An 11674-nucleotide genomic window follows, 5' to 3' on the forward strand; every position below is an offset into this window, starting at 1 on the left:
TTCAACATAAAAAAATCAATTAATGTAATACACCATATAAACAGGTTGAAGGAAAAAAATCACATGATCATATCTAGATGCAGAAAAAGCATTTGACAAAATACAGGTCCTTTTCTTGATAAAAACACTGCAAAAGATTGGAATAAAAGGAAATTTTCTGAACATGATAAAGGGTATATATGAAAAACCCACAGCCAACATCATTTACAATGGTGAAATCCTAAAATCTTTCCCTCTAAGATCAGGAACAAGACAAGGATGCCCACTACCACCCCTTCTATTTAACATTGTCTTAGAATTTCTTGCTCGAGCACTGAGGCAAGAACCAGGTATAAAAGGCATTCAAATTAGGAAAGGAAGAAGTCAAAATTTCATTATTTGCAGATGACATGATCCTATACATAGAAAACCCTGAGAGGTCTACAACAAAGCTTCTAGAACTCATAAATGAGTTTAGTAAAGTCGCAGGTTATAGGAGCAGTGCACAAAAATCAGTAGCATTTCTGTACACCAATAATGAACAAGATCAGAAGGAAATCAAGAAACAAATACCATTCACAATAGTAAATTAAAAAATCAAATATTTAGGGATAAATTTAACTAAAGATGTAAAATACTTATACACCAAGAACTATACAAGACTGTTCAAGGAAATCAAAGAAGACCTAAATAAATGGAAGAACATTCCCTGTTCATGGATAGGAAGACTAAATACTATTAAGATGTCTATCCTACCAAAACTGGTCTACACATTCAATGCAATCCCAATAAAAACCAACACAGCATTCTTTAATGAACTAGAAAAGCTAGCTATTGTGGGAAACAAAGGCATGTTTTTTCCATGGAAGCAAGTTACTTCTCTGACCACTGAGTCAAGCTGTCCCTTATGATTATCGGTGCAGAGCACAATCTTGGCTGGGTCAGCACACCTGCAGGCAGAACAATACCTATAGAACAGAACAATCTGGGTAACAGGATTTATGAGTATAGTTACTGATTCTTATAATAATAGTTCCAGTAAAGTTTGTTGGGTTTTCATCAATCACTAGTTAATATAGTATGAGGTAAATGTAATAGGTAACTTGATTTTGTGCTGAATGTCACGTAGGTTAGGGGTATATATACTAGCCCCTCGACTCAATAAAGTTGTCTGATGAGCTTGAGAAATCAATGCTCTCAGATCCCCTGAACCCAATCTTTCTTTGTCTTTCATTCCCGATACCTAAGGTCACCGAACAAGACTCCGACAGGTGGCGCCCAGGCGTGGGGCCCGAGGCAGAGTATTCATCAAGACATGGCAGCATAGGATCTTCCACCTCTGGATCGGGAATGCGGAAAGCTGAAAAGCCTTTTTTAAGGTAAGGAGCATCAAAATTAATTAACCCGGGTAAATTGCTGCTTCATATTATTGAGTTTTGCTTTCCGTTAGCATCAGGGTATGGGTAATCAACCAGGATGCTTGGAAGCATATTCACAGGTTTTGGAAGCACTGTTGCACAGTGTAGGCGTCACAGTTTAGACTGCAGATTTGTTAGAATTGTTTGCTTTGGTTCAAAAGCATTGTTATTGGTTTCAACCACAAGGAAAGAATTTGATAAATGTTAAGCAGTGGAGGCAAGTAATGAAAGAATTGCGGAGAGCATATCAGAAAGGAGAGAATATACCTGTATCAGTTTGGGCCTTAGGACAGCATATTGCTGCTGCATTAGATCCTTTGCAGTCTGACGAAGAGGAAGAGATTGTTCTTTTCTCAAGGGAGGAAACGGCTATGAATGATACAGGTAAAGACAGGAATTTGGAGGAGGAGGAGGATCAGGAAGAAGAGGAGTTATTTGAAGTTGAAGACACAAATCCATTCTTAACTAAATCCATGTCGGAGCTAACTATTTCTAAGGTAAACATATATCCTAATTTGACTCATGAGGTTCCTTCTGCACCTCCGGAACCTGGAAAAGTACCTAGTGGACTTTTCTCTACAGACCTGCCTTATGTTCGTAGCAGCTTTAAGCCAAATCCTGTGCCTGTTACTCCATTAATGAGATGTCTTTTATCAGGATCTAGTCAAGATGAGCCTCTGGCTATGCAAGCTGTAGCAGCTTTTCCTGTAACTATTCAACAAATTCCTCCTGATGCTCAAAACCCACAAGGGGGAATTTATGCTCATCATGAGCCTCTTTCTTTAAAAGTATTGAAGGACATCAAACAGACATGTACTCAATATGGCACTCAGAGTCATTAAACTATTGGATTGGTGGAAGGACTTGCAAATACCTACAGGTTAATACCTTGGGATTGGGACATGCTGACTAAAACAGTATTGAGTGCAGCTGAGTTCTTACAATTTAAGACTTGGTGGACAGATGAAGCTGCTATGAGAGAATGATGAAATAGGGCTCAAAATCCACCTGTTAATATTACTGCTGAACAATTGCTAGGCTCTGGAGCTTGGACAGGTATTGAGAGGCAGCTTCATTATGATGATCAAGCTGTTAATCAAGTGAGGCAGTCATGCTTGGCTGCATGGAGAAGGATTACAGCTCCAGGAAAGCCTACGCAGTCTTTTGCTAAAGTGATTCAAGGTGTTAATGAACCTTATGTGGAATTTATTGCCAGACTGACTGATATGCTTACTAAGACTATTGAAATTCCTGAAGCTAGAGAGTTAATCTTGCTAACGCTCGCTTTTGATCAAGCTAACAATGAGTGTAAGAAAGCTATCCAGCCTATTAAGGCCGCAGGTGGGTCTGTCCTTGATTATATAAAAGCTTGTCAGGACATTGGTTCCACCACCCACCAGATGGCAGTGTTAGCTTCAGCTATGAGAGGAGGAAATAACCCAAAAAAGAAAGGGAATTGTTTTAAGTGTGGAAAATTTGGACATTTTCGAAAGAATTGTCGGTCCTATGTTAATCAAGCAGGTAAAGGACCTCGTACTCCATCAAAAATTTGTCCAGTGTGCCGTAAAGGATATCACTGGGCTAATGAATGTAGATCAAAAATAGACTGGAAAGGCACACCTTTAAAATCAGGAAACCGCTTTGCGGGCCTAGCTCACGGCCCTCAGACAAAAAATATGAGCCTGGCCGACCAGTTTCCTGTCAGCAAGGGTCAGTATCATGCATTCCAGTCTCAGAATTAAGAGCGGCTACTCAAGGTAGTGCTGCTGTTGATCTTCCATCTACTGAGACTAAATTGATAACTTCAGAGGGAGGCATTCAAACAATTTCTACAGGAGTAAAAGGGCCTTTACCTAACAATACAGTAGGCATTATAGTTGGAAGAAGTAGTTTAACTATGAAGGGATTGTTGGTGCAAGTAGGAATTATAGATAGTGATTTTACAGAGGAAATAAAAATAATGGTTCAAGCTGTTAATTCTATTCAAATACAAAAAGGACAACGAATTGCTCAATTATTACTGCTTCCCTATAACAAACCAGCTACTCTTCCTTTTAAAAAGAAGGGGGGATTCGGATCAACTGGAAAAAATATGTATTGGCAAACTTTTGTAAATGATGATAGACCTGAAACTACAATTACAATTAATGGAAAAGTGTTCTTTGACTTAATAGATACAGGAGCAGATGTATCTATTATAGCTAAACGTTATTGGCCTCAATCCTGGACTTTGCAGAAAGTACCTACAGTTTTTACTGGAGTTGGTACAATGACTGATGTCTATCAAAGCACTAATATTTTTGATGTTTTAGGCCCTGATAGACAAAAATCTACTTTACAACCTTATGTGCCCGATGTGGGAATTAATTTGTGGGGCCATGATTTGTTAAGTCAATGGGGTGCTTTTATTCATATTCCTACCTTATCGGAGCAGGCTAAAACATTATATATGGATATGCAATATAATACTAGAAGGAAAGGTGATAGGAGGGGAATTGGATTTTCTTCCAGTTCATCAGATCCTGAACAAGCAAATTTATCTTAGAGGCCATTGAAAGAAAGGGCAGTCCCATACCAATTACTTGGCTTACTGAAACACCGGTATGGATAGATCAATGGCCCCTAACAGTAGAAAAGTTAAATGCCCTACATAGTTTGGTTAAAGAACAGTTGGAGCAAAAGCATATAGAACCTTCTAATAGTCCTTGGAACTCTCCGGTATTTGTTATTAAAAAGAAATCTGGAAAATGGAGACTCCTGATGGATTTAAGAGCTATAAATAAGGCCATGAGTCCTATGGGAGCACTACAACTGGGAGTTCCACAACCATCAATGATTCCAAAAGATTGGTCTCTTATTATAATTGATTTGAAAGATTGTTTTTTCACTATTCCTTTACATCCTGCTGATAAGGTAAAGTTTGCTTTCTCTGTGCCTTCATTTAATAATCAGACCCCTATGCAAAGATATCAATGGTGTGTTTTACCTCAGGGTATGATGAATAGTCCAACCATGTGTCAATTATTTGCACACCAACCTCTTCAAAAGTTACGTGATCAATTTCCTGAAGCAATGATTATTCATTATATGGATGATATATTATTTGCTCATGCTTCTGATGAAAAATTACAACAATTACTTGTTATGGCAGAAAAAATTTTACCAGAATATGGGTTACAAATAGCCCCTGAAAAATTTCAGAAAGATGCTCCATTCTCTTACTTAGGCATGAAATTGTCTGAAGGGTGTATTACACCTCAAAAGGTGCAAATTCATAGAGATAAATTAAACACTCTTAATGATTTTCAAAAACTTTTAGGAGACATTAATTGGATTAGACCTATGTTAGGAATTCCTAATTATATGTTAACTCATTTATTCCAAACTCTGCAGGGGGATTCAGACCTTACTAGTGCACGTTCTTTATCTGTGGAAGCTGAACGAGAATTAAATTTAATAGAGGAAAGAATTTCACAAGGACAGTTGACACAAATTGACCCTGGAAAAATTGTAGATTTAATTATATTTTCCACTGTGCAATCTCCCACAGCTTTACTGTGGCAGGAGGGAGTGCTGGAGTGGATTTTCCTACCTAATAATAAACAAAAGCAATTACAAACTTATTTACAAAAAATCATCAATATATTAGCAAAAGGACGTGTGCGCTTAATCAACTTAAAGGGTCTGACTCTGATCGCATTATTTGTGAATTATCACAGGAAGAAATTCATCATCTATATGTAACCAACCCTCAATGGCAGGTAGCTATCAGTGACTTTCAAGGTGTTATTGATAATCATTTTCCTACTTCAAAATGACTTACTTTCTTATGAAAAACTACTTGGATATTATCTAAGATTATAAAATCTCTACCTTTAGAAAATGCATGTACAGTGTTTACTGATGGCAGTAGTAATGGGAAAGCAGCATTTGTTACCAAAGGAAAAGAACAGGATTGGCAGACTCCATTCATGTCTGCTCAGCATACTGAACTTGCTGCCATCATTAAGGTGTTAACAAATATTTAAGGAACCTTTGAATATTGTTTCTGATTCTGAATATGTATGTCTTACTGTTAAGCATATTGAAATGGCTTATATCTTTGTTACTGATGAATTATCTCAACTTTTTGCTGATTTGCAACATCTCATTAGATTAAGACAGCATCCTATTTACATTACACATATACGTTCTCATACATCTTTGCCTGGTCCTATGACAGCAAGTAATGCTCGAGCTGATTTATTAGTGGGGTGTTTACAAAGTGCTCATGATTACCATGCTTTAACTCACATTAATGCTAAAGGCCTGCGAAATAAATATCAAAAGCTTACTAGACTACAAGTGCAGGAAATTATTCGTACTTGTCCCACCTGTGAACCACTGACAGCAGTGCCTTTTCAGGCTGGAACTAATCCCAGAGACCTGACTCCTAATCAATTATGGCAGATGGATGTTACTCACATTCCATCCTTTGGTAAATTACAATATGTTCATGTTTGTATTGACACTTATTCTCATTTCATGTGGGCTACTGCTCAAAGTGGGGAACAGTTTTATCATGTTCGCTCACATCTTTGGTCTGCTTTTGCTGTGATGGGATGCCCTCTAAAAATTAAAACTGATAATGGACCCTCTTACATTAGTAAATCCTTTGCTTCCTTTTGTAACAAATATGCTATTGAACATGTTACCGGCATTCCCCATAATCCTACAGGTCAAGCTATTGTTGAAAGATGCCATCATACTCTCAAGACTATGCTTTTAAAACAAAAGGGGGGAGATGATGGTATGATATCACCTAAAGATCAATTGGCTAAAGCTTTATTTACCTTAAATTTTCTTAACGTTTATGATTCTATGACACCGGTTGAATGTCATTTTGGACATTCTCAAAAATCCACAGAAATTGCAGAATCTGAGAATCAACCAGTATTTTGAAAAGATGTTTTAAGTAATGAATGGAAGAAAGGCAGGGTTAAAGTATGGGGGCGAGGCTATGCTCTTATCATTTCAGAAAATGGAGAAGAAATCTGGCTTCTGGCAAAAAGGATTAAACCTAGGACTGAAGAAGTGGAGTCTTCTACACATATGGATCCTACTGATAGTGAGTGAAACTGGCAATGGTAATGGTAATTACACGTATTGGGCTTATATCCCTAATCCCCCATTACTTCGAGTGTTAACCTGGAAAGATTCTTCTTTTCCTGTCTATTTGAATAAAACTATTATATTTCCTGGACCCATGGATGATAGGTTACCACTTATGCCACGAGAAGAAGGAAAAAGGATTTATAATCTCCTTCTTCCATTTGATTTCCGACCTCTTTGCATTGGCAATCGCCCACCATGTATGGCTGTGAAAAATAGAACTATGATCAATTTTAGCCATAATAATACTAAATCTTTGGTAACTTTATTCCCATCCTATCAATACCAAGAATATAAGTATCCAAGTTATAGTTGTCCTAAGAGGAATGCTGGTGATATGCAAAGATGGTATGAATACCATATGGGAAGAGGATCTGTCGTTTTTAATGATTCCTATGGAATAGTTTGGGAAAGTGCCCCTATGGGGAATCCCAACAAATATAAGGGCAGATTTATTTGGTATGGTATAAATAGCATGGGACAACAAATTAGTAATAATGCAGTATCCCTTTCATGATTCCCTTGATTTGGATGAAAAAATAATTTTTACCAAAAATAATAGTGATTGGAAAAATATAGGGAAATGGGTTCCTTTTCCATGGTGCAATAGCACTGGAGTCCATGATCAAAAACAAATATGGAAAGTCTTCTTAGGAGTGGCGTCTACTTCTGAATGGAAAGGTAATAAAACTATGGATGGACAATATTTACAATTAGATCAAATTCATCATTTTCAATCATGTGTCAGAGACCCACATGTGTTTGTGGTAGGGAAGGCTACCATTACTGAAAATGCTTTGTTCTATAAGGATGGCACTTTGTATACTTGCTTGTCTGAGAATATTTTACAGAATGGAGATATTATCACCATGGCTCGCCAAAGACAAGGAGTGTGGATCCCGGTGAAAATGAATCGGATGTGGCAGTCATCACCTGAAAGTCATCTTCTTTTCCACCTGGCTCAAGGACTGTTGAAACGATTTAAGAGATTTTTGGGACTTCTCATAGCTGGCATTCTTGGCCTCACTGGTGTCATCACTGCTGCTGCCACTGCTGCTGTTGCATTGCATGAGACGGTGCAGACACAGCAATACGTGCATGATTGGCACAAGAATGCAAGTGACTTATGGCATAGTCAGGAGCACATTGATGAAGGACTTAATAACAGAGTTAGTGATTTGGAGTCTGCTGTTTTACACTTAGGAGATCAAGTTTATAATTTGAATTTGTTAAGAGGATTGAAATGTGATTGGAATGAAAGTAATTTTTGTATTACTCCTTTGGATTATAACATTTCTATGTTTCAATGGAATAAGATCAGAAATCATTTGTTAGGACACAAAGGAAATATGTCATTAGAAATTGAGGAATTGCAGAAAAAGATTTTAGAAATGTCTCATAATCAGATATACATAGATAGTGATAAGGACATCTTTAATGATTTGATTTCACATTTAAATAAGTTTAATCCTGTTGATTGGTGGAAATCTCAATATTTCTTATCTGCCTTAGGAATAGGGATATGTGTATTAATCCTGTTGCTCATGGTTGTCGCTTGCCTGGGAAAAGGTGTTTGCCAGAGATTGCACCATGTGGACACAATGGGACAAGCAAACAACATAGTACTTGCTAAAACTCTACAATAGTACCCCGAAGTCAGTGTGCTTGGCTGGTAGTCAATGATGGGTAAGACCCCCTGGGGGGCAACCTAAGACAGGCACAGTCACCCTGACTAAAACAAAAAGGGGGAAATGTGGGAAACAAAGGCATGTTGTTTCCATGGAAGCAAGTTACTTCTTTGACCACTGAGTCAAGCTGTCCCTTATGATTATCGGTGCGGAGCACAATCTTGGCTGGGTCAGCACACCTGCAGGCAGAACAATACCTATAGAACAGAACAACCTGGGTAACAGGATTTATGAGTATAGTTACTGATTCTTATAATAATAGTTCCAGTAAAGTTTGTTGGGTTTTCATCAATCACTAGTTAATATAGTATGAGGTAAGGGTAATAGGTAACTTGATTTTGTGCTGAATGTCATGTAGGTTAGGGGTATATATACTAGCCCCTTGACTCAATAAAGTTGTCTGATGAGCTTGAGAAATCAATGCTCTCAGATCCCCTGAACCCAATCTTTCTTTGTTTTTCATTCCCGATACCTCGGGTCACCGAACAAGACTCCGACAAGCTATGAAATTTATTTGGAAAGGAAAGAGACCCCAATATCAAAGACATATTGAAAAAGAAAAATGAAATTGGAGGAATCACACTACCTGACTTCAAAACATACTACAAAGCTACAGTAGTGAATACAGCATGGTATTGGCACAAGGATAGACCCATGGACCAATGGAACCGAATTGAGAGTTCTGATATAGATCCTCATATATACAGCCATATAATATTCGATAAGGCAATCAAACCCTCTCAACTGGGAGAGAACGGCCTCTTCAACATATGGTGCCTGGAGAACTGGATATCCATATGTAAAAGAATGAAAGAGGATTACCAGCTCACACCTTATAAAAAGATCAACTCAAGATGTATCAAAGACCTAAATATAAGAACTAAAACCATAAAGACTTTGGAAAGCAATATTGGGAACCATCTACAGGACCTTGTAATAGGAAATGGCTTCATGAACTTCACACCCAAAGCACGAGCAGCAAAAGACCAAATAGATAAATGGGACTTCATCAAAATTAAAGCCTTCTGCACTTCAAAGTAGTTTGTCAAGAAAGTGAAAAGACAGCCTACACAATGGGAGAAAATATTTGGTAACCATATATCTGATAGGTGACTTTTAAGTTGCATATATAAAGAACTCCTATATCTTGAAAATAGAAAGAAAAACAACCCATTTAAAAAATGGGAAAAAGATTTAAACAGACACTTCTCCAAAGAAGAAAGCCAAATGGCTAAAAAGCACATGAAAAAATGCTCCATATCTCTAGCTATTAGGGAAATGCAAATCAAAACTACAATGAAATACCATCTTACTTCCATAACATTGGCAGTTATGAAAAAAAAACAGAAGACTACAAGTGCTGGAGAGGATGTGGAGGAATAGGAATACTCATCCACTGCTGGTGGGAATACAGAAGGATCCTGCCATTCTGGAGGACAGTTTGGCGGTTTCTCAAAAAACTAGCTATAGATTTGCCATATGACCCAGCAATTCCACTACTGGGTATATTCCCAGTAGAACTGAAAACAAGGACACAAACCGATATATGCACACCAATGTTCATAGCAGCATTGTTCACTATTGCCAAAAGTTGGAATCAACCCAAATGCCCATCAACAGATGAATGGATAAATAAAATGTGGTATATACATACAATGGAATACTACTCAGCTTTAGAACAAATACACTACAAACACATGTGATAACATGGATGAATCTTGAGAACCTTATGTTGAGTGAAGCAATCCAGGCATTGAAGGACAAATACTACATGACCTCAATGATATGAAATAAGTAAACCAACCTGCTTCAGAGAACTAGAGACTGGATGATAGGCTTAAGGGAATTTGGGGGGTAGAGGAAGGTTGCAAGGTGATACCTACATGGGTGAAATCTATGATAAGCTGGAGGTAAGTTTTTGTACAGGGAAGGGATAAAATGAGGACATAGGGATACCTTTGGGTGGGGCTTTGTGGGCTTGAGGGGGGCTAGGGATGGGAGGATGGTTAATATGTCCCAACAAATTGGGGGGAGGGTGGGGGAAACATATGAACAAGGGGATTGTCAGGTATGTGATTGAGAGTATATTGTTGAGAAAACTTTTTCAAAAATATAATAAGGAAGGTTACCTGTTTAAGATGCTTAAAGGGGATAATCTGATGCAGAACAGGCTTCTAGGGAGTGTGCAAGGGCTCATTTTTTCATAGTGGGTTATATCATTGGCTGGAAACCCATGCAATGAGAGTGAAGGTATACCCACATCCTGGGGAGGATTGATGTTCTCAAATAGAGGTAATTGTATCTCTGGAGAGAAATGGTGGGTCCCAATGCATTAGGGCAGTCGACCATGTCAAGCCCTCAACATTTTGCAAGTATCTCTGAACATGGCCCTTCAAGCAATGATTGTCACTGTGGGCCCTGAGGGGATGGGGAAAGAGGTATTGAATAGGTGGAATTAGTGTAACTGTGGGGCAATGGAAGTGCTCCACAAGATTATGCAAGGATGGATATAGGACATGTTAAATTACACCCAAAAATGTATAGGGGTCTATAGGCTAAAATGTAAATCATAAAGTAAAACATAAGATAACCAAAAATTTAGAAAATTTTATATTCTAAAATATAGACCACAATGCAAACCCAAGTGTAACCTTGTTTGAAAGCTATTGTCTCAATATCTGTATACATCAGTTGCAGTAAATATAGTATGAATATGTAAAAAGATTATTGCTGGGCTAGGGACAAAGTGTCTGATGTTGAATATGTGGGAGTACTGTATATGGTATATATGAATTACTGTGGTCTAAAACTTTTGTGAAAACAAGCTCAATAATTAGAAGAAAAGAAAAGAAAAAAAAAAGGACGTAGACACTGAGGAAGAGATGGAAGAAGTTGCCTTGCCAATGTGCATACAGGGCAACACTTATTGCAGTGATGGAAGGTAAAACATCAAAAACAAAGCTTTTTCTTTTTTTAATTTTTTGATACCCCAATTTATTTTTACTTTAATTTTTCTAAATTAGTATGTATTCTATATCTAACCTTTAAACCCATCACTATATTCCATTGTACTATTAATGGAACCCGGCAATATATTGGGCTTCATTTTCAGGGAGGTTTTGGACACAGAGGGGTTCAATGGTGATAGGGGAGGAATACTGGTGTTATTGGTGGGGGTGAATGGTTGGGAGGGAGTTCTCCAGGGCATATGAGCGGAGTGCATACAAATGTTTGGTTATTTTCATAATGGTTACAGTTGGGAACAATGGCTGGGGGAGTGCTGAGTTCCTGGCTGGGGGAGCTCTGCCACATTCCCCAATGGAACAGCAACAATCCTCTGAGTGCAATGGCTAAGACCAATAAGGAAGAATGGCCCAACAATGAGCCCTTGATGCTAATGACTATGCTTGTGGACCTGTGTGCCTGAAATAAGAACTA

At 37.9% G+C, this 11674-nt stretch overlaps 1 long non-coding RNA gene across 2 annotated transcripts; it reads left to right on the forward strand.

Moving 5' to 3' along the window:
- Nucleotides 1-865: 865 nt before the first annotated feature.
- On the forward strand, nucleotides 866-8681 carry LOC131276378 (uncharacterized). 2 transcript variants are annotated; one of them, XR_011647703.1, is made up of 2 exons: nucleotides 866-1358; nucleotides 6415-8681. It is a non-coding gene; the product is annotated as an uncharacterized lncRNA (long non-coding RNA). The 2 variants fall into 2 exon arrangements; XR_011647704.1 differs by lacking the exon at nucleotides 866-1358 and adding an exon at nucleotides 1378-5158.
- Nucleotides 8682-11674: the final 2993 nt, after the last annotated feature.

The sequence above is a fragment of the Dasypus novemcinctus genome, chromosome 28, assembly GCF_030445035.2.
Source record: "Dasypus novemcinctus isolate mDasNov1 chromosome 28, mDasNov1.1.hap2, whole genome shotgun sequence".
NCBI classification, from domain to species: domain Eukaryota; kingdom Metazoa; phylum Chordata; class Mammalia; order Cingulata; family Dasypodidae; genus Dasypus; species Dasypus novemcinctus.